General features: G+C 44.0%; 1 protein-coding gene across 2 annotated transcripts in view; it reads left to right on the top strand.

Moving 5' to 3' along the window:
* The first annotated feature begins 8754 nt into the window (after positions 1–8754).
* The window catches only part of SNAP25 (synaptosome associated protein 25), a 181455-nt gene continuing 167917 nt past the window's right edge, over positions 8755–22292 (top strand). The window contains exon 1 of one of the 2 annotated variants that reach the window (XM_073628277.1): positions 8755–8913. The gene's annotated coding sequence lies outside the window, so the exon portion shown is untranslated. The remainder of the gene's footprint in view (positions 8914–22292) is intronic. The other variant, XM_073628278.1, reaches the window with a different exon arrangement.

Genomic DNA, 22292 nt, shown 5'->3' with positions numbered 1-22292 from the left:
AGCCAATAGCTGCCCTAGCGTGGGTTTTTGTCCATCGGACTAGCATACAGACGAGTGGATTTCTGGGTCCGGCGTAGTTACGACGTAAAGATTTGAAGCAAGTTTCAAATCTAAAGTCCGTCAGATTTGCTGGCTGGAAAAGTCCGCTGAAAGTCCGGGGAAGCCCACACACGATCGGATTGTCAGCCGTATTTTGTCCGACGGCGTCCGTCGGACTTTTGTAGACGAAAAGTCCGATCGTGTGTACGCGGCATAAGAGCTGCGAAAATGTGGAATAGACTCCCTCCAGAGGTGGTTCTGGCTAGCTCAGTAGATTTTAAGTAGACTTTAAAAAGGCCTGGATTCTTTCCTAAATGTACATAATATAACTGACATTTATAGGTAAAGTTGATCCAGGGAAAATCCGATTGCCTCTTGGGGGATCAGAAAGGATTTTTTTCCCCTGCTGTAGCAAATTGGATCATGCTTTGCTGTGGTTTTTTGCCTTTCTCTGGATCAACTGTGGGTATAGGTTTGTGGTTTTTTTTTGGCTGAACCATATGGACTTTTTTCAACCTGACTAACAATGTAACTATTAATAACTTATTGACTGGGGTTTGTTAATTCCCTTTTCCAGCTCACTTACTATTCCTCAAGAAATACAGTAAATCAGAAGAGGATTCAAGAAAAAGTTGAATTTCTTTTAAAACCCAACTCCAGAAAAAGTAAAAGTACTCCCTTGTAGTGGGACAGCATCCACACTGCAAGGGTTAAATTCTTGTTTAGTTTAGGGGACGGTAAAAGCACTTTAACTTACCTGATCCTTCGCTGCCCTGGCATAATGTGCTCTACTCTCCAGCAGTGGACTTCAGTGGTGGCTGCTCCATTAGGGGTAATATACATTTTGAAGCACGTGATTAGAGTCTGTGTGCCCATCATATGTAGCCTCTGTGCCCATCATATGTAGCCTGTGTGCCCATCATATGCAGCCTCTGTGACCCCCCCACTCGCCATCTGACCGGCACACACTTACCCCATCCTGGTGGCGGGTGATGGCGGCAAGCTGTGGGACATGCAGCAGGTGACAGCGGTGTGCTCCTGTGTCCTCCCATTCTTCCTTTCCATTAGGTGTCCAATCAGGGCACCTGTGCCTGCAGCCAGAGGTGGTTCAGTGTTAACAAGATAACCCACCTGTGTGAACTGCGAGCACAATGCTTTGCACTCGTAGGTCACTTTTTTGAAGCCTATTAGAGCCTCTAATCAGGTGCTTCAAACCAACCCCCCCCGCTGCTGGAATTCAGGAGCCCGGAATCCGAAAACGTGTTGGATGCCTGAATAGGGGGTGTCTACAGCGGCCATGGAGAGATCCATTAAATGCATGAATCTATCCATTTTACATAGAGATGGTGGCTGGAGAGAGGGGGCGGCGCACGTGCACCTTTAACCGGTTCAATACCGGGCATTTTCACCCCCTTCCTTCCCTGGCCAATTTTTAGTTTTCAGCGCTGTTGCACTTTGAACGACAATTGCGCGGTCGTGCAACATTGTACCCAAAAAAAATTGACGTCCTTTTTTCCCCACAAATAGAGCTTTCTTTTGGTGGTATTTGATCACCTCTGCGGTTTTTATTTTTTGCGCTATAAACAAAAGAAGAGCGACAATTTTGAAAAAAACACAATATTTTTTACTTTTTGCTATAATAAATATCCCAATTTTTTTTTTTAAAAACTAATTTTTTCCTCAGTTTCGGCCGATACGTATTCTTCTACATATTTTTGGTAAAAAAAATCGCAATAAGCGTATATTGATTGGTTTGCGCAAAAGTTATAGTGTCTACAAAATACGGGATAGATTTATGGCATTTTTAAAAAAAAAAATTTTTTTTTTTTTTAGCGGCGATCGCGATTTTTTTTCATGACTACGACATTATGGCGGACACATCGGACACTTTTGACACATTTTTGGGACCATTCACATTTATACAGCGATCAATGCTATAAAATTGCATTGATTACTGTGTAAATGTGACAGGCAGTGAAGGGGTTAACCCCTAGGGGGCGGGGAGGGGTTAATATGTTTCCTAGGGAATGCTTCTAACTGTAGGGGGAGGGGACGCACTAGGGGAGGAGACCGATCAGTGTTCCTCCGTTCTGGGAACACAGATCGCTCTCCTCAGAGCTGACAGGCTGTGGATCTGTGTGTTTACACACATAGATCCACGGTCCGGCCCGGTTAACGGGCAATCGCGTGTGCCCGGCGGACATCGCGGCCGCCGGGCACGCGCACCGGGTCCCGAGCAACGCGGCGGGCGCGCGCGCCCCCTAGACGGCCGGGCATCGCAGGACGTCATATGAAGTCCACCCAGGATGGGAGATCCCATCCCAGGATGTCATATGACTATATGTGGGTAGGGAAGTGGTTAATGGACTCACCGCCATTGCTGCATTCTAAGATATTTATCAGGAGCCCTCTCTTTGGAATGTATGTGCCTTGATTAATTTGACTACCATGCTGTCTTTATGGTGACGTATTCACTTTGGGGGGGTTTACTGAAACTGGAACACTCAGAATCTGTTGCAGCTGTGCATGGTAGCCAATCAGCTTCTACCTTCAGCTTGTTCAATTAAGCTTTGACAATAAAGACTGGAAGCTGATTGGTTTCTATGCAGAGCTGTACCAGATTTTACATGCTCCAGTTTTAGAAAATCAACCCCTTCGGGTCTGGATGGTTCCCCATTGGGAAGCTGGTCCTTTTATTTGGAGATTATGGGTACAGGACCATTGACAGTTTTCTGAATATACCTGAATATTCCAACCAAGAGGCAGTGGCTTCACCTTGGCTTACTCATTTGCACCTCAATGGGCAATATACACATGCTATGAATTCCAGTCTACCCTACAGGCTAATATTACCGTATTTAATGGCGTATAACACGCACTTTTTTCCCCTTAAAATCAGGGGAAAATCGCGGGTGCGTGTTATAAGCCGATCCCCTGCGATCCGGAGCTGCCAGATCTTCAAAATCGCTGACCGCAATTTGAAAATGGCACCGCCGGCGCCGAAATACACAGTGCCGGTCCTCGGCTCTTCTCGTCCACTTTCGGCTTCACTCGAGCGCCGCCCGAACCTAGCCGAGTGCACTCGGCTAGGTTCGGATAGCTCTGCTCACAGTCACGCCCATCCCGGGCGGGACTACGAGTGGAGCCGAAAGTGAACGAGAGCTGCCGAGAAGAGCCGAGGACCGGCTCTGTGTATTTCGGCGCCGGCGGCGCCATTTTCAAATCGCGATCGGCGATTTTGAAGGCTGCACTGGGGCAAGGCTGCACTGGGGAAGGCTGCACTGGTGAAGGCTGCACTAACAAGGCTGCACTGGGGAAGGCTGCACTGGGGAAGGCTGCACAGTTCAAGGCTGCACTGGGGAAGGCTGCACTGTTGAAGGCTGCACTGACAAGGCTGCACTGGGGAAAGCTGCACTGACAAAGCTGCACTGACAAGGCTGCACTGGGGAAGGCTGCACTGACAAGGCTGCACTGACATGGCTGCACTGACATGGCTGCACTGGGGCAAGGCTGCACTGAGAAGGCTGCAATGATGGACATTTAAATGTAAGTTTTTTTCCCTTCAACTTCCCTCCTAAAAGTTTTTTTTCCTTAAAATTCCCTCCTAAATTGGGGTGCGTGTTATACGCCGGTGCATGTTATACGCCGATAAATACAGTACTCTGTTAAATATTAGGAGTGGGTTCCAGTGTATGGATTCTGTCACATGTACTCCTGAGTTCCGACTCCCAAAGTGTTGTTGACAGCAGTTTTTCCAATTGATCGTTCTGCTGTAATAAAGTGTACAAGGATGAAATACGGTTGCTGGATCAAACATTGAAGCTTTATAGCTATACTTCGTGATAAGCAAAAATATCTACATACATGAGGCATGTGTATTCTTCCTTAGTGTGAATCATGGTGTGATTTGTGTATTTCTTCCAGATCTGTGAAGTAATCTAATGTGATACTTTCCCTTTGTGCAGGATCTTCCTGTAATAAAGACCGGTCACTGCTGCTCTCTCTCCTTGTGCAGGGTGACTGGTCTTGTCTCCGCCCCCCTCCTGTAGTTTCCTGTGGAGCCTGCTGGGTCCCTCCCATAGCTCTGCTCATGCGCAGCACAGTGATGATGTCACGGCTACTTTTACAAGATAATATCTGGGTTTGCAAAAGCATTTGGCACACACAACGAGGATTTATATCCCTTATGGCTATTGATGAATATATCTAAATAAAGGTCTTTTTGCCCGGAGTTCAACTTTAAAGCTAAACTCCAAGCAAACAATTAAATACACAGATAAACTACATACAAGCAAACAGTTTACCTACCAATGGATTTGTATTTCTGTCCATCTGCCCCATTGATTTACACAGATTTGCCACGCAGCACAGCCCTGTCTGGCAGGGGAGGAGACCTGGATTCGTTTTGGTGCAGCTAAGTAACACTTATGCCGCGTACACACGATCGCACATTCCGACAACAAAATCCATGTTTTTTTTCCGGCAGATGTTGGCTCAAACTTGTCTTGCATACACACGGTCACACAAATTTTTTGGGAAGTTCCGAACATCAAGAACGCGTGACGTACAACACGTATGACAAGCCGAGAAAAATGAAGTTCAATAGCCAGTGCGTCTCTTCTGCTTGATTCCGAGCATGCGTGGAACTTTGTGCGTCGGAATTGTTTACACACGATCAGAATTTACGACAACAGATTTTGTTGTCGTAAAATTTGAGATCCAGATCTCAAATTTTGTTTGTCGGAAATTCCGACGTTAAATGTCCGATGGAGCCTACACACGGTCAGAATTTCCAACAACAAACTCCCATCGAACATTTCCCGTCGGAAAATCCGACCGCGTGTACGTGGCATTAGAGGTCTTGTTCCTCTCCTCACTCAGAAGAAGATGCAGGCTCTGGCAAAGGGATCGTTAGACAAGTATGTTTTCACACCTTAGTTCTTCTTTAAGGAGTACTAATGGATACAGTCATTCATTATTTTGTATACTTTATAATTGCCTAGAGTTCAGCTTTTTTTTTCTCAATAGAATTTATTGAAAGATATTCCAAGTACACAAGACATTGGAATGTGATGAGAAAAAAAACATCCCGTTGATCTTACAATTTTTCCAAAAAATAATGATCATAACAATGAAGGTTGCATCAAGTATAGTAACGATACATATATGAGAAACTATAAATTATATCCTATTAACAGATAGTTAGGATACATAAATAGGAGTTTGTTACATCATGTTCAAATGGGGAAAAAAAGAAAAACAAGGAAAGAACTAGATGGATCATATCTGGATATTATTATTATTATTATTATTATTCAGGATTTATATAGCGCCAACAGTTTACGATATTAACGTGGGGAGAAAGGTGGGGGGTAGGGAGGAGGGCGGTTGGAGGGGTAGTTCGGCATTTAAAGCGGACCTTTAGTTATTTTTCATCTATTAAATCTTCTGCACTTGTTTTAACTTTGGATAGTAAAACATTTTTTTTCTGACAGTAAATCCCTTATACAGGGCCAATGAGAGCTGCAGGACTGGAGGTGTGCCTCTGTGTAAATCCAGGAAGTGAATAAGCAGTAGCTTCAGCTGCCCACAGTTAAAATGGACTTAGACTTAGGCCCCTTTCACACTGGGGGAGTGGGGGCGTCGGCGGTACAACAGCGCTATTTTTAGCGCTGCTGTACCGTCGTTCTTGCAGCGGTATTCGGCCGCTAGCGGTGCGGTTTTAACCCCCGCTGGCGGCCGAAAAAGGGTTAAAATCCCTCGTACAGCGTGGCTATAGCCGCGGTATTGCCGTGGTATAGCCGCACTGTCCCATTGATTTCAATGGGCAGGAGCAGTGAAGGAGCGGTGAATACACCGCTCCTTCACTGCTCCAAAAAAGCGGTTTGCAGGACTTTTTTCACCGTCCTGCCTGCGCACCGCTTCAGTGTGAAAGCCCGAGGGCTTTCACACTGAACAAACAGCGGAGGCTGTTTAGGGGCGGTTTGCAGGCGGTATTTTTAGCGCAATACCGCCTGCAAACCGCCCCAGTGTGAAAGGGGTCTTAGTGGGGGGAGATTTCAGCAGCGTATTTGGCAAGTACAGAATCACAGTATATATAGAATATTATGCAAAGTGGTTGGAGGGAAGCTTCAGAATGGCAAATATTTTTATTACAATTAATGTGAGCAGACTGCAGTTCCTCTTTAAGTGAAACTAAACAATATCCCGATTTCGCAAATAATACGCATCCACTACCTAATGGCCCTGTAATTAATTTTTCATTAAATTGTTTGTTATTGTGTTTTTCTGCCTCCTTTTAACATCCTCCTTGAGCTCCAGAACCTCTCCTTTTCCCACTCATTTCTGTTTATTTGACACAAGCAGTGCATGTTAGTTGCAGTCATGTGCTCTATGCACACTACACATCCCATAGCCCATAGTCTCTTGTCCATCTCGGGAGCAAGAAAGAGAGGGTGGCTGCTCTTTTACCTACGTGGAGAACTAACATAGTCACCCTCTAATAGGAAGTCAGATCACAGCAGCAAACAGGAAAGTTATTTGGAGATTTGGAGGAGACTGAGAGCATTATAAGGGACTTTTTTTTGTTAAAAATAAAGACTTAAAGTGGAGTTCCACACAAAAGTGAAACTTCCGCTTATCTGTCCCCCCCCCCCCCTCCGGTGCCACATTTGGCACCTTTTCGGGGGGAGGGGGGAGCAGGAACCTGTTTTTGACAGGTACCTGTCTCCACTTCCGGGAGATGGAGGCCGCTGCGCCGTCTCTCTGAAGTTCGGCCCCCTCCTTCTTCCTCCGCCACTGGACCAATTAGAAAGCGCAGTGCGCTTTGCTCATGCGCAGAAGGCTGCACTGCCGGGTTCCCTTACCAGGAATGGCGGCGGTTGCACCCGACAGGCTGGGGTGCCGACATTGCAGGTTCCTTGGACAGGTAAGTGTACATATATTAAAAGTCAGCAGCTGCAGTATTTGTGGGGGGCCAGACCTCCTCTTTAAGTAGAATATGTGTTTGTTTTTTTTAAATCAGAATTTAGTGTCACTTTAAAGTGGTTGTAAACCTCTGATTGTGACTTTGACCTATAGGTAAAGCCTAGAATAAGGCTTACCTATAGGTAGTGGAAATACTAAATGTGTGTTGTCTAGGAGATATTTGCTGTATACTGAGCTGCTGATGTCATTGGCACATGCGCTGTGAAGAAATGGCCCTCCGTGCCGTTTCTTTACTCGCAAGTGCCATGACCGACGACTCCCATGCGCATGAGCGGGCGTGACGTTACACAGCTTCGGTCAGTCACAGAGCCGGAGTCCGCGGCCCCGGAAGGAAGAGGGGCAAAGATGGATGCGGCCACCAGCGGGGACAGCGCGGGCTTTGTTTTCAGGTACGTGCCACATAATAGGCTAGTATGTGATGCATACTAGCCCATTATGCTTTTACTTTGCAGGGGAACAAAGAGGAAGTAAAACCCATCAGGGTTCACTTCCTCTTTAAGATTAGCTCTGGATAGATTTGTGAAATATTTGATCATGTGAAGAATGAAATCTGTGATTTAACCCAGGACTCAAAAGATAAAATCAGGGGTCTGAATCAGTCTGGGTGGCATTCATGAAGACAGGGAAATGATGAGTAGGTATTCTCTAATATTTCACCATGATGTTTATTTTTGCTCTCCTAAAATATGATTTCCCTTGTTATCATTTTGGTTTAGGAACATCTGTCATTTTTTTTATAGCAACATGTAAAATAAATGGTTACCAAACCACCTGGACAGCATTGCCTGCTAGCAGCGACTACCTGCATTTCATTCCATTATTATATATTCTTCACAATCACATTCCCTGCACCAAGCTTGATGATGCCTCCTGCCTAGGCTGTTATCATGTACGACAATACAATGTTGCATAATTATAAAACTTGCATTAAAAGATGAGTTCCTGGCACAACAAATGAGACATGGTGAAGTTGATTGAGTAAAACTGGAAAGTCCAAAAATCTGGCATAGCTGTGCCTGGTAGCCAATCGGCTTCTAACTTCTGCTTGTTCAATGAAGCTTTGACAATAAAACCTGGAAGCTGATTGGTTTCTATGCAGAGCTGCACCAGATTTTGCACTCTCCAGTTTTAGTAAATCTCCCCCTATGTCCCTATCCTTGCACTTAGGTGATAGGAATTAGAAATGGAGCCCTGGGTATCAGTATTCTGCATTTTCCAGATAGCGGAGAGTTAAATCTAGTCCTCTGATTGTAGCTTCCCCTGTTACATAGATGACCATTGCATATTGATAACATGAATGGTGTGAGCATATACAGCCATCAAGCCATAGAAATCACTTCAAGGCTTCTGTATATTAGCTGCTCACGTAGGCTATCCTTATATGGAGTACACACAGGAGAGGGGATATCCCTTTGGACCACCCCTTTGGCGAAAATAAATCAGTGCTGCATTGGCTCAATCCTATCCAAAAACCATCCAAGCCTACAGGGCAACCCAACCCCCCCCCCCCCCCCCCCCCATACACCATGCAATCCTTCCTTGCCTCCATCCTTATGATCATTAAATACAGATGTTAGCAAAACAGGTATTGTAAAATAAAGAAATGCGATGTATTGCAGCATTGTAGAGCAGACGATGACTCAAGCTCCCCCAGCCTGCCCCCTCCCCACTATCCTCCGCCCCATGATAGATGTCTATTAAAAGCTGCTGACGTCAAGAAGGACGGCCATCTTTGATAAGGGCAGAGCTCCTTTTTTCCATTGAAGAAGAAGACTCGGGGAGGTCAGGATCGCTGCTTCTTACCTCCTTGCAGCTCCGTCCTCCATAAGGTTATTGAATGATCTAGACTTTACTTCTGCTGCTGGAGCCCTCATCCTAGGAGACCAGGTAAAGGAGCCTCTCCTCTATGGACATTGTGTGTCTGGGAAAAGATTTCTTTGTTTATTCTGCCTTTATTCTGCTAAGCTGCTTAGATGGGAAGGAAGTCCTATTATCTGACAGCTGATGCAGCCGACAAATCTGAGCTTGCTGTTTAACCTGAAGGCTGTGCGATGGTGATAAGCCGGAGCAGATTGTATGGAGGGCTCTGCATTGCTGTGTGCGGGGGATGGAGGGCTCAGCCTCGGATCGGTGTGTGCGGGGAGCCCGGGGAGCCCGGGGTGATTGATGGGGAGCGGAGTGCGGGCTCTGCGCTGCCTGGTGGGCGGATTCAGCACCGCGGACAGCTCCACTGCAGAGCCAGTGCGGCCATCTCTGCACCATACACCTCAATACAGGGGATCAGAAACTCATCTACTCACCCACATACAGGGCATACACTCACCCACATACAGGGGATCTACTCATCCACATACAGGGCATCTACTCACCCACATACAGGGCATACACTCACCCACATACAGGGCATCTACTCACCCACATACAGGGCATACACTCACCCACATACAGGGCATCTACTCACCCACATATAGGGGATATACTTACCCACATACAGGGCATACACTCACCCACATACAGGGCATCTACTCACCCACATACAGGGCATCTACTCACCCACATAGGAGGCATCTACTCACCCACATACAGGGCATCTACTCACCCACATACAGGGGATCTACTCACCCACATAGGGGGCATCTACTCACCCACATAGGGGGCATCTACTCACCCATATACAGGGGATCTACACCTCATCTACTCACCCACATACAGGGCATCTACTCACCCACATAGGGGGCATCTACTCACCCACATACAGGGCATCTACTCACCCACATACAGGGGATCTACTCACCCACATAGGGGGCATCTACTCACCCACATACAGGGCATCTACTCACCCACATACAGGAGATCTGACCAGCATAGGGGACATCTACTAAGCAGCATACAGAAGATCTATTTACCTACATACAGGAGAACTAACTGGCATAGGGGACATCTACTAAGCAGGATAGGGGACATCTGATCATCTACATACAGGAGATCTACTCACCCACATACAGAACTAACTGGCATAGTGGACATCTACTCACCTACATACAGGAGATCTAACTGGCATAGGGGACATCTACTAAGCAGTATAGGGGACATCTGCTCATCTACTTACAAGAGATCTACTCACCCACATACAGCTGATCTACTCACCCATGTACAGGAGATCTGACCGGCATAGGGGACATCTACTAAGCAGCGTATAGGAGATCTACTCATCTACATACAGCAGATCTATCTGGCATAGGGGAGATCCAATAAGTAGCATAGAAGAGATCTGCTCACCAATATACAGGAGAGCTACTAAGCAGCATAGAGGCGATCTACTAAGGCTCATATATGGGATCCACTGGGCAGCATAGAGGTGGTCTACCAGGCAGCATATAGTTGATCTACCAGGCAGCATAGAGGGCATCAACAAAGCAGCATAGAGGAGATCTAACTACAGATCTAACAGGCAGCATAGAGGAGATCTACAAAGCAGCATAGAGGAGATATACTAGCTACAGATCTTTCAGGCAGCATAGAGGAGATCTAAGTAAGGGCTTAGGTAGATTGCATGATACATACGTTCTGTTAATAAAGGAAATCTTATAAGCAGCATAGAGATCTACTAATCAGAATAGAGGCGATCTACCAGACAGCATAGAGAAGATCTACTAAGCAACACAGAGGAGACTTACTAAGCAGCATATAGGTTATCTACCAGGCAGCATAAAGGAGTTCTGATACATTGTAAGGGCTTAAGTAGATTGCATGTTATATAAAGTGTCGTCAATTGAGGTGATTTAAAAAGCAGCAGTGAGGAGGTCTACAAAGCTGCATAGTGGCAATCTCTTGCAGCATAGAGACAACCTACCAGGCATCACAGAAGTGATCTACTAGCCAGCATAGAGGGATCTACTAACCATCAAAGAGGAGATTACTAGCCAGCTACCAGGCAGATGAAACCCAGAGCTGGATGATGGTATCCTTGATCGATCTGCTTCAGCCTACTACAAATCCAATCTGTGCAGAATGGGCAGCCTGGTCAGCTGTGACTTGCAGCCAGACCTCCCCAGTCAACTGCAAGGCATTGCAGTCTGCTGGCCAAAATTTCATGTATGACTGACGTTATATTTGGAGAGGCAGTAGGGAGGGTACAGACAGATCTGCGCAGTTGCGTCTAAAAGCCTGCGAAGCTGAAGGATTTACGTGCTGGGGCATTAGTAATTACTGCTGGTTTTGTTGCCCACTAGTGAGAAAGCAAGGGAGGAGGGGATCTGCATTACAGCTCGAGTAAGGGATGGGAGGAGGGGGCAAAGTCAGAGCTGCCCCTCTAGGGGGCGTTCTGGAGGCTCCATCCTACAGACGCAGGTTGGTCTATAAAGAGATGGGTTTGCTGCCAGTCACATCCATACATCATTAATGTCCTGTTGGGTTCACAGTTGACGTCATGCTAGCCTCAATCCTTCTTGAAATGCTGTTCATGTGCTATCCATTATTTTATTAGGTGAAATACTGATTGTATAAACACCCCAAGGGCTGCTGGGCATCGGTGAGCGTCAGTGCGTTGGCATTGTGTGCTACCTTTATTGGGCATATTGCCAATTGCCTTGAAAACAGCCATTAATCTGCAGGTGCTAGGCAAACAGATTGCTATAATTAGGAGGGGGAGAGCAGCAGTCACATCAGTGATATTCTCAGGGAGGACCCCACCCCAGTACTGCGACTCTGGAATAAACTTACATTAAGGATCGCAGGATCTGCCAGTTTGTTTTTCTTTTTTTGAATGGAAAACACAGCAGTGTTTTGGATTGTGTTGGATTGTATATATCAATAATAATAAAAAAAAAAAAAAAAAAAAAAAAACAGCACGTGAAATATGATGACACTCTCTCTCTCTCTCTCTCTCTCTCTCTCTCGCTCTCTCTCTCTCTCTCTCTCTCTCTCTCTCTCTCTCTCTCTCTCTCTCTCTCTCTCTCTCTCTCTCATAGGTATTGTTCTGTGCATTTTAGCCCAATTTTCTATAAATAACACTTTCCAAAAGATTTGTTGTATGAAAAGATGACAAGACTGTCAATGACCAAAACCCAATAATGTTTTTTTTTTATGCGCTGATTTTTGAATACATAATTCAAATAATTATTAAAATAAATAATAATTATATAAATAAATAATTATACTTTTTTTTTTTTTTTTTTAAGGCGATTCCTTTTTTTAATTATAGCACCACCTACAGAGGATATCATAGCTTGACATTTATTCATAGCTTTATTATTCTGCTGTAGTATACATTTAGGTCTGAAAAAATGGTACGTTGACAAGATGTTGTAGTAAATTATTGATCTCGGATTGGGACATGTAACAATAGAAATGGACAAATCAAGCAGCGATTATGGCCATATACATTAAATATAAGGAAGCAGATCGTATTTGATGTACATGACAGAGGAGAGGAAAGGCTATGGATTATTAGAATGAAGAACACGTTGTGGGTTTTTTTTTGCGATGCATCATATGGTGCAACATTGCAGATGTGAGAACAGTTATCAAAGTGCAAGGCACACATAGAGGGAATGAGAAGGAACTGCAGTAATATATATTGTGTGTTGTGTCTTCTGGTAAAGATCAATAGGTCAGCATCCAGCACAAAATAACTCCCACTGGGACACTCGATGAATGATGATAATTTGGGAGTATTATTAACATTCCATGCTCACTTTTCTAATTATATAAAACCAATGCACAGCCTGGAAATTTTAATATACGAAGGCAAAAAGAAAGCAATCATGATGTGTACACAGCAGAAACAACTAATCACCTTTCACTAGTTTAAACAAGGAAAACTAATAAAATAAGCAAGCATTAGGCTGATGTATTAAAATGAAAAGCAGTGTATGAATTATAACAACCCGTATTGATTTACAAGCAATTCTTTTTAATCTTTCTGGCTGTTCTGTATCTGGAGAATGATCATTGTTTGCTATCGGTTACTGCATTTTGCTCAGTGGCCTTTATTCAATAAGCCTTCATAAGGCAAGTAAACCTCCACCAGGGTTCTGTGGAACCATAGGGTTCCTCCAGAGGTTGCTAGGTGTTCTGTGAGTTGTGGCTAATTGACTTCTAATTCAATGGTGGTGTAACTACAGCCATGGCCGACCAAATACTGCAATGTGTTACAGGAGCACGATGAGCCGAGGACCGATTGACCAAACAGTGTTCACTTGCATTGGGCAAACAATGTATTGGATTTTTAGATCCCTTTCTCAGATTGATATAAAGATTGCTAGGTGGCAGTACCATAGTGTGTGAAGATGTGAAGGGGGCCTAGGTTCGCAGCACATTGGTGGACATTTGTGTAATGTAAGAAGCGTTTAGTAAGCTTTAGAGCTCAGCTGCTTTTGAAATGTTTAATAGCTCAGGAGCTTGAATGAGATTAACCACTTGTGAACTAATTCATTCATTAATGTTTTGGCAGATGTCATAAAAAGTTAATTACATGTCCTACGCAGTTAAAAATATGTACCCTTGAGCACTCGGAAGAGAAGAAGCCTGGAGCACTCTTACCGGTTACTAATCTGAGGATAAAATATTAATGCATGTGTAAGATTCTTAAGCTTTTTCAAAACTTACAAAAACTATAGGATGTGAGGGCCTTCCTAAACCATCCATTCAGTTTGTATCAAAGGATCAGGCCAGCACTCTATATAGTCTAAAGCAGTGTTGGTCAATGTTTTTGATATGGTGGGCCTCCAGTGTAGCCCTGAACATCACCTTAGAGCCACACATTATATTCAGTGAATGTTCAATGTCAGAGCCAGAAGACACATAAAAGGATATAGTGAAAGACTAATAGCATGGTGCAGGAGATTTTCAGAGACTGTAGACAAGATACAAGGATGGCTACAGACTGTGGATATAATACAAGAGATGGTGGGAAACTGCAGACATGGTACAGGAGAGGATCAGAGACTGAAGACACGGTACAGGAGATGGTCAGAGACTGCAGACATGATACAAGAGATGGTCAGAAGCCACAGACGTGATACAAGAGATGGTCAGAGACTGCAGACATGATGCAAGAGATGGTCAGAGGTCAAATACATAATACAAGAGATGGTCAGAGACTGCAGAATTGATAAAAGAGATGGTCAGAGACGGAAAACCTGTTATAGCAGTTGTTGGAGACTGGAGATAGGCTTCAAGAGACAGTCATTGACTGGTGACATATTACCAGACTGCTAGAATTCACTACTATAACAGGGCAATAGGGAAACCCATATTAGTATCTGCAGGCGTGCCCATGCCCCTGGGTTGCAGGTTGGTCACCAAGGGTCTAAGCAGTGGCGGTGTGTCCATAAGGGCGCACGGGCACCGCCCCCTCTCTCCAGCCACCCCCTCTATCACCAATATATAGATTCATGCATTGCAGGAATCTATCCATGGCCACTGCTGCCACCCCCTATTCAGGCGCCCGGTCCCTTTTCAGACACCGGGCGCCTGAATTACAGTGGCGGGGGGTGTTTTTGAAGCACCTGATTAGAGCCATAGGCTCTAATAGGCATCAAAAAAGGTGACCTGCGAGTGCCATGCTTGGCACTCGCAGATCACCCAGGTGTGTTAGAAAAGCTAATAAATATTCGCTTTCCTAACACTGAACCACCTCTCTGCCAATCAGGTGCTTGGGTCTGTTACCTGTCGCCTGATTGGCTGAAACAACAGGCGCCTATCAGGCATACAATCATAGGAGAGGACGGGAGGAGAGGACGGGAGAAGACATCGAGTAGGAGGAGCATGGAGGACACTGCCTTCACCCTCTGCCCCACCGAGACAGGGTAAGTGGCAGGCAGACGGCGAGCGGGCGGGGGGACAGTGGCAGCATTCGATGGGCACAGTGGCAGCATTTGATGGCACAGTGTCAGCATTTGATGGGTACAGTAGGAGTATTTGTTGGCACAGTGGCAGCATTTGATGGGTACAGTAGGAGCATTTGATGGCACAGTGGGAGCATTTGATGGCACAGTGGCAGCATTTGATGGGCGCAGTGGCAGCATTTGATGGGCGCAGTGGCTGCATTTGATGGGCACAGTGGCTGTGATTGATGGCACAGTGGCTGCGTTTGATGGGCACAGTGAGGCTGCAATTGATGGGTTATTTTTTCAGAATTTTTCAGTGTGTTTGCGCCCCCCCCCCCAAAAAAAAAAATTTTGAGCACCAGCCACCACTGGTCTAAAGAGTCTAAAGGATATTAGTAGCTGTTTGCAGAAGGTTTTAAACACAGTATTGATTTATTGAATATGGGAAAAAAGAGAAACTCTTAGACCCCTTACATACTGAGGAGCTTTTCAGGTGCTTTCATGCTAAAAAAAAGGTGCCTGAAAAGCTCACAAAAACGAATTTCCATTAAAATCCATGGATGCTTTCACACTGGGGCAAGGCGCTTAGTGGGGTGGTGAAAAAACTCCTGCAAGCAGCATCTTTACAGCACGTTTGAAGCGCTAAAAAAGCGCCCTCTCTATTGAAATGAATGGGAGGCGCCTGAAAAATCACTTCAAAAGCACCTCAAAATGGTTCTTTTGAGTCACATGACCTTCTGAAGTGCTGGAAAAGCGTCTCAAAAGCGCTGCAAAGCGCTCGCCATTTTATGGGCAGTTTTTAAGCGCCTCATTGTGAAAGGTGTCTAATGCCCCGTACACACGATTAGACTTTCCGACAACAAAACAGTTTTTTTTGTTCGAAGAGTGTTGGCTCCAACTTGTCTTGCATACACACAGTCACACAAATGTTGGCCAACAATTACGAACATAGTGACGTACTGTACAAGACGTACGTGATATGTCCATTACAAATGCTAGTTTTACAAGACCGAGCGCTTCGGCTCGTACTTAATTCCGAGCATGCGTGGACTTTTGTGCGACGGACTTGTGTACACAAGATCGGAAAGTCTGACAACAAACATTTGTTGGCGGAAAATTTGAGAACCCGCTAGCCAACATTTGTTGGCGGAAAGTCCGACAACAAATGTTCGATGGAGCATACACACGGTTGGAATTACCGCCAACAAGCTCACATCCAACATTTCCCGTCGGAAAATCCGATCGTGTGTACGCGGCATTAGAGTATCTAGTGGTTGATCCAGAGATCTACTACAGCTTCACTTATTCAGCTTTAGGCCCCATGCACACGAGACGCTGTTAAACTCACATTCAGAGGCAGTTGGACACTTTTTTCAACTGCCCCTGAACCCATTCAATGTTATCCTATGTGTCCATGTACACAGTCGTTTTTTGGCATTTTTAGGTAATTGTGTAACCTAGTTTTTAACCTAGTTTTTCCAGAAGCAAAAAAATGGGTTCAGACGCAAAAGTTTTCCACGTTTCAGACGCCAAACGCGGCTAAACGCGGCTAAGCGCCGCCGCAAATTTGGGGCCCCAAATTCGGGTCACAAAATGTCAAGCACTTTTCTGCAGCAGAGAATGACATTTTGTGACCCGACTTTGGGGCCCCATATCTCGTGGCCACTTGGTGCTAGGAACCCCAAATTTGGAGTGCAAACACAGGGGCTTCTAGCACCAAGTGGCCCTGAGATATGGGGCCCCAAAGTCGGGTCACAAAATGTCATTCTTTGCTGCAGAAAAGTGCTTGACATTTTGCAACCTGAATTTGGGGCCCCATATCTCGGGGCCACCTGGTGCTAGGAAATTTGGTGTGCTAACACAGTTAGATTAACACTATAACATATCCAAATTTGGGGTTCCTAGCATTAAGTGGCCCCAAGATATGGGGCCCCAAATTCGGGTCACAAAATGTCATTCTTTGCTGCAGAAAAGTGCTTGACATTTTGCGACCCGAATTTTGGATATGTTGTAGTGCTAGTTCCACTGTGTTAGCACACCAAATTTGGGGTTCCTAGTACCAAGGGGCCCCAAAGTTGAGTCACAAAATGTCATTCTCTGCTCTGCAGACGCTTCTAGACGCAAACGTGGCTAAACGCGGCGAAACTCGGCACGCAAACGCGGCAAAACGGGCGTTTCTAAACACTGGTTTCAGCTTTTAAAAACATGTGTTCAGTAGAGTTTGCACCGGCGTCTCGTGTGCATGAGGCTTAAGTCAATTGTAAACCTGTTTGTCCAGGCAGGCCCAGAGCACATGCCCCTCTGCTAAAGCTATGTATGCTGCAGTGTTGGATATTTTACAATAGCAACATTTTAGCAGTGTGTTACCATTTAGAACTGTGTTTGGAGACCAGATAGATCTGTGATATTTTTGCTAACAGGCCCCATTATTTATACCTGCTTCCCTAATGAACAGCTTTGTATTTTATATATGTTTTTTTTGTACTTACTGAATTGCATTGTATCCAGAGTTATTTGTCAAATAGTCATACCTTAGATTTTCAGGTGTTTACTTCTTACAGTGAGGCAAATGAAAGGTCTTTCCCAACTCCTGTTATACCAACTCCTAATATGAAGCCAGTGCCAACAGATATGCTGGATCATCTCCAATTGTACATGCTAGAAAAGGAGCAAAGGAGAAACAATCTCATCTTGTATCATGGAGGAAATGGCCTTGGCCATACCTACCAGTACACTCTAAAGTTGGCCATTGATGTATAGAATTTCAAACAACATTTTTTTAGGAAAAGTCCTAGGAAAACTCATATGAAAATATTCAGGGCATTCCAATATTGTTTTGAAAGATTGTGTTTGCTTTTAGCACTTAATTTTGGAACAAATGGATTTTACCAAATGAAAGCCACATACACTGCTAGAAATGTGTTTGTTAGAGAACAATTTTCCATCCTGCTCCTTTGAATTTTCTCGTCACTGTTGTGAAAAAGGAATGTCGATTTAAACCACTAATGATTGGAAAAACTAACAAACTTTCTTAAAACTTTTCCTAAGAATCTTATGCCCTGTACACACGAGCGGAAATTCCGCCAGCAAAAGTCCAATGTGAGCTTTTGGTCGGAACTTCCGACCCTGTGTATGCTCCATCGGACTTTTGCTGGCGGAATTTCCGCCAGCAAAAGATTGAGAGCAGGTTCTCTATTTTTCCGTCAGAAAAAGTTCCTATCGGAAATTCCATTCGTCTGTATGCAAATCCGACGTGCAAAAAAACATGCATGCTCAGAAACAATTTGACGCATGCTCGGAAGCATTGAACTTCATTTTCTCGGCTCGTCATAGTGTTGTATGTCACCGCATTCTTGACGGTGGAAAGTTCAGAGAACTTTTATGTGACCGTGTGTATGCAAGCCAAGCTTGAGCGGAATTCCGTCGTAAAAACCATCCAAGATTTTTCCGACGGAAATTCCGCTCGTGTGTACGGGGCATTAGTTCAAAATTCTACCAATCTATGGCCAGTTTAAAGTCATTGTAAAGTTTATTTTATTTTTTTTAATTAAAAAACATGGTATACTTACCTGCTCTATGCAATGGAATTGCACAGAGCGGCCCAAACCTCCTTTTCTGGGGTCCTCTGCCAAAGCTCCTGGTTCCTCCTATTCTTGGTGAGCCACCATTGGTAGAAGCAAACAAAATCTTTAAAAACAACAATGGAATGCTCTGGATATTTTCATACGAGTTATGGTGGCACACCTGCGGGCACATTGGTTGTGCTCTTAACCAAATTGTCAAATCATCAAATGGCTGGTGTCATAACTGATCACATGTGTAACATCATGGCAGTGGAAGATCGAACAGAGGCCAAGATGGCAGCTTCCTTGGCTGAAAATGATAGGAGGGTTCTGTTCCCATTTAATGCAGGGAATGCATTAAGGTAAATAATGTTTAGCATTTTGAACCACTTTAAAGGAGAAGTACAGCCAAAGCTCTTTTAGCTGTACTACTCCTGTGGATTACAGGAGTGAAGTTCATTCTGCACTCCTGTGACCCGTTTTCAGCAGACAGACAGCAGGCTCAGGGAAAAATTGCAAACCATATGGAGGGGATCTGCCCACATGCCTGGACTGGCACCTGGCTCAGCCTCTCAGCAAGCCGCTGAGAGGGGGCAGAGCAGAGGGCCGGTGACACCAGCTCTTTGCTCACAGAGCTGTGAGAACTGAGTGATCGGCTGTGTCTGATTGCTCTGTTCTTAGCCTTAGAGCCGGTAGGAGACAAATGCAGCATTGGACCGATGCTGCATCCACCTAGGTAAGTATGATTCCAAAATAAAAAAAAATCCCATACATCTCTTTTAAGGAGTATATTTTAGAGCAGTGAATCTGGCATTCAACAAACATTCATTGCAGGTGAATCTTCCAAGTGTGTTTTAGGCAGACTTTACTCCCCAAACTTAAAAAAATACAAGTACATGCAGATCTGCGTGCTGAACCAGAACACATTACATTCTTTGTTATTGTGTACTTAAAATGTATCAACTGTCTGCCTTTCTGGAGGCGCTGCTGATGTATCCTGAGATGTTCCCCCTGGGAAGGCTACGTCACCAGTGCCTTCCAGATACCTCTTCTGTGTATAGGGTCTCAGGAGATTTCAGTAAATCGCTCAAGATCTTGAAAAAATGGCCATTTTTTTTCCTCTGCACTGATGACACGTAATCTCACATGATCATTTTTTGAGTTAATTCATATGTCATTGGTGGGCCGCAGGGTGGATTTGGTTTAAATCAAGTCCATTTAAATCATGATTTAAATAATTAGTGAAAAGGCTTGATTTAAATCAACTCAATTTAAATCATAATTTTTAAAGAGCAACTGTCATCTCTGTCCCACAGCGGCTCCTCCTCTAACCCGCTGTTGACTCACCGACAGTCCCATTCACTTTAATGGGACGGCTGGTGATGCAGCAGTGACACAACAAGGTAAATGGCGGCAGCAGGCGAGTGGATGCCCACTGCCATGATGGATCTGAAATGATAGGTGCTCTTTTAATGTAAAGATTGTTCTTGCTGGTAGTTGAAATTTTTAATATTTACAAACAAAATTAAGGTTTTCTATTTAGAATAATAAGCTGTCAGGTTAGTAAAACAGCGATATCAGAACCGATTCAATCATACAGTTTGTAGTGTACATAGATTTGCAAAAACAATAGGCTAAAGGGATATTCCTGAACTTTGTTTTATCTCATGGTTACTGTGAAATTGTGTGAATGCATCAATGCAGTGCATGTTATCTCAGCTTGCAGAGCTTGCATTGAAAGAGTTTACCAAAAATGTAAATATTGCAGAATATACAGCCTCATGCTATATAACTAAGCTCCATTTCATGCTGAATAAACTAAATTATTAATGTATCTTAAATAGAAAACTTTAGATAGATTTTTACTCCAAAAGCATTTTATTAAAATCAATTTGATTAAAAAAAAATAGATTTAAATAAAAAATATCAGATTAAAAAATAAAATAAAAAAATCATTGACTTTTATCCACCCTGGTGGGCCGGCTTCGAAAATGCAGAGGAGGAAGTCAGATCACCGATAATGTCAGTTTTAGAAATGATGGGGTGGGATTCTTTGCTGAGCAATGGAATGTACTGAAATACAAAAAAGAGGTTTGCATCAACTGAGTTTATTTAATAGATGCTGGCAGTTTAATATTGGGTGTATGTGTGTGTGTGTGTGTGTGTGTGTGTGTGGGGGGGGGGGGGGGGTGGCGCTTTAAATCACAGTGATTTATTCACCACCAGTGATTGTTTGGTGAAAGTCCCATCCACAGTTTTAAAAATATGCCCCTAAAACAAGCCACAGATTATACAATTGTCTTTCTTTCTACTGTGGGTGGAAAGAAAGAATATCGCCCAGATCGACTTCAGTGCAACCAGCCTGCCCATACATAGATTGAATCTCGGCCAGTCCCTGCTGAACTGGCCCGGATTCGATCCATCTATGGCCGGCTTACGTGTAGCCAGCTTGGCCTTTATTAGGAATCTTGGCACAACATAGACAGTGGAATGAAGCCTTTATGTCTCGTTTATTTATTGGTTATGTTAGCAAAATGTAATTAGGAGGAAAATGTTATGTAGTCATTTTCCTAGCAGCATTTATTAAATAAGGTCAGATGTATTTGCATAGTCAGCAGATCAATACACATTCAATCAAGCTGGACGTTTAAGAATTATATATACTGTATATTACTTAAGTGTAACTCAAGCTAAAAGCTATATAGGGTTTCAGCATCGGTAAAAGAAGGAAGATACGGCCATTACTCCTGCTTTATGCACGGTATGAAAATGTCAAATCGGCAACATACATATTTAATGGATTAAATGAAGGTCAGAACAAATTCCAAGAAGGATAGTGATGCAGTAAATGGCTGCAGTAATAACTGATTCAAGCAGTTTGCCTGTGATAAGGCAGTCAGTACCCGAGATGTTATATATCTGCACTGGCCTGGATAATAAGCAGAATACAGTTTATGACAACTGAGCAATTTAATGCAAGCTGAGCATTCAAAGTGACTGGCAAAAACAAACACGATCGTTTTTATGTAGAAGACAAATTTTAAGGAGTACTCTGGTCAAGCATTAACATTATGATTTCAAACTGACTCATGGGACAAAGTGAAGCTGGTTTCCCTGCTCAGCCTATAGCTGCTATTATCTCCATCTTCAGAATGGCCGTGAATGTAAATGTGTGAAAATGCATGCCAGGGGGTACAATGATTCAAGCATTGCCTCCCCTCTTAGCCCACTTTAGCGTCACCCAAACAAATTGGATTGTAACAGAAAGTTTCTCACCACGGGATCATGTGACAAGAGGCTGCAGCCTGACCAAGAATCAACCCCCATTCTGTGTGTTCCACTGGGGGTGCAAGTCAGGCTAGGAGTCTGTCCTGATGCCATGTAATCCACAGAACAAATAGAGAAAAATCTCAGCCATCCCACACTACACAAGCCCATGTTTAATAAATGATAGCAGCCTCAACCTAACGCCATCCAGGCCATGCCCCCCGACATGTTTCACCCCAGCCACGGGGGCTCCATGACTAAGCTTCGTGGGTGGGGCGAAACGTGTTGGGGGGGTTGCCTGGCTGGAATTAGGCTGAGGATTGCTATCACTTATTACACGAGGGGCTTGTATGGTGTGCGGTGGCTGAGATTTTTCTCTATTTGTTCTGAGCATTTCACATATATTTTTAGTAGCTCAATGACTGTTGATCAGGGTGGATAAAAATCAATTATTTAAGAAAAAAAAAAAAATCAGATTTTTTTTTAATTTAAATCAGATTTTTTTTTATTTAAATCAGATTTTTTTATCAAATTTATTTAAGCCCGGGTTCACACCTATGCGAATTAGATGTGCGTTTCTGCACATCTAATTCGCATAGTAGGA

This window comes from Aquarana catesbeiana, linkage group LG04 (assembly GCF_042186555.1).
Source record: "Aquarana catesbeiana isolate 2022-GZ linkage group LG04, ASM4218655v1, whole genome shotgun sequence".
In the NCBI taxonomy this organism is placed as follows: domain Eukaryota; kingdom Metazoa; phylum Chordata; class Amphibia; order Anura; family Ranidae; genus Aquarana; species Aquarana catesbeiana.
This window is presented reverse-complemented; position numbering and strand designations above follow the sequence as displayed.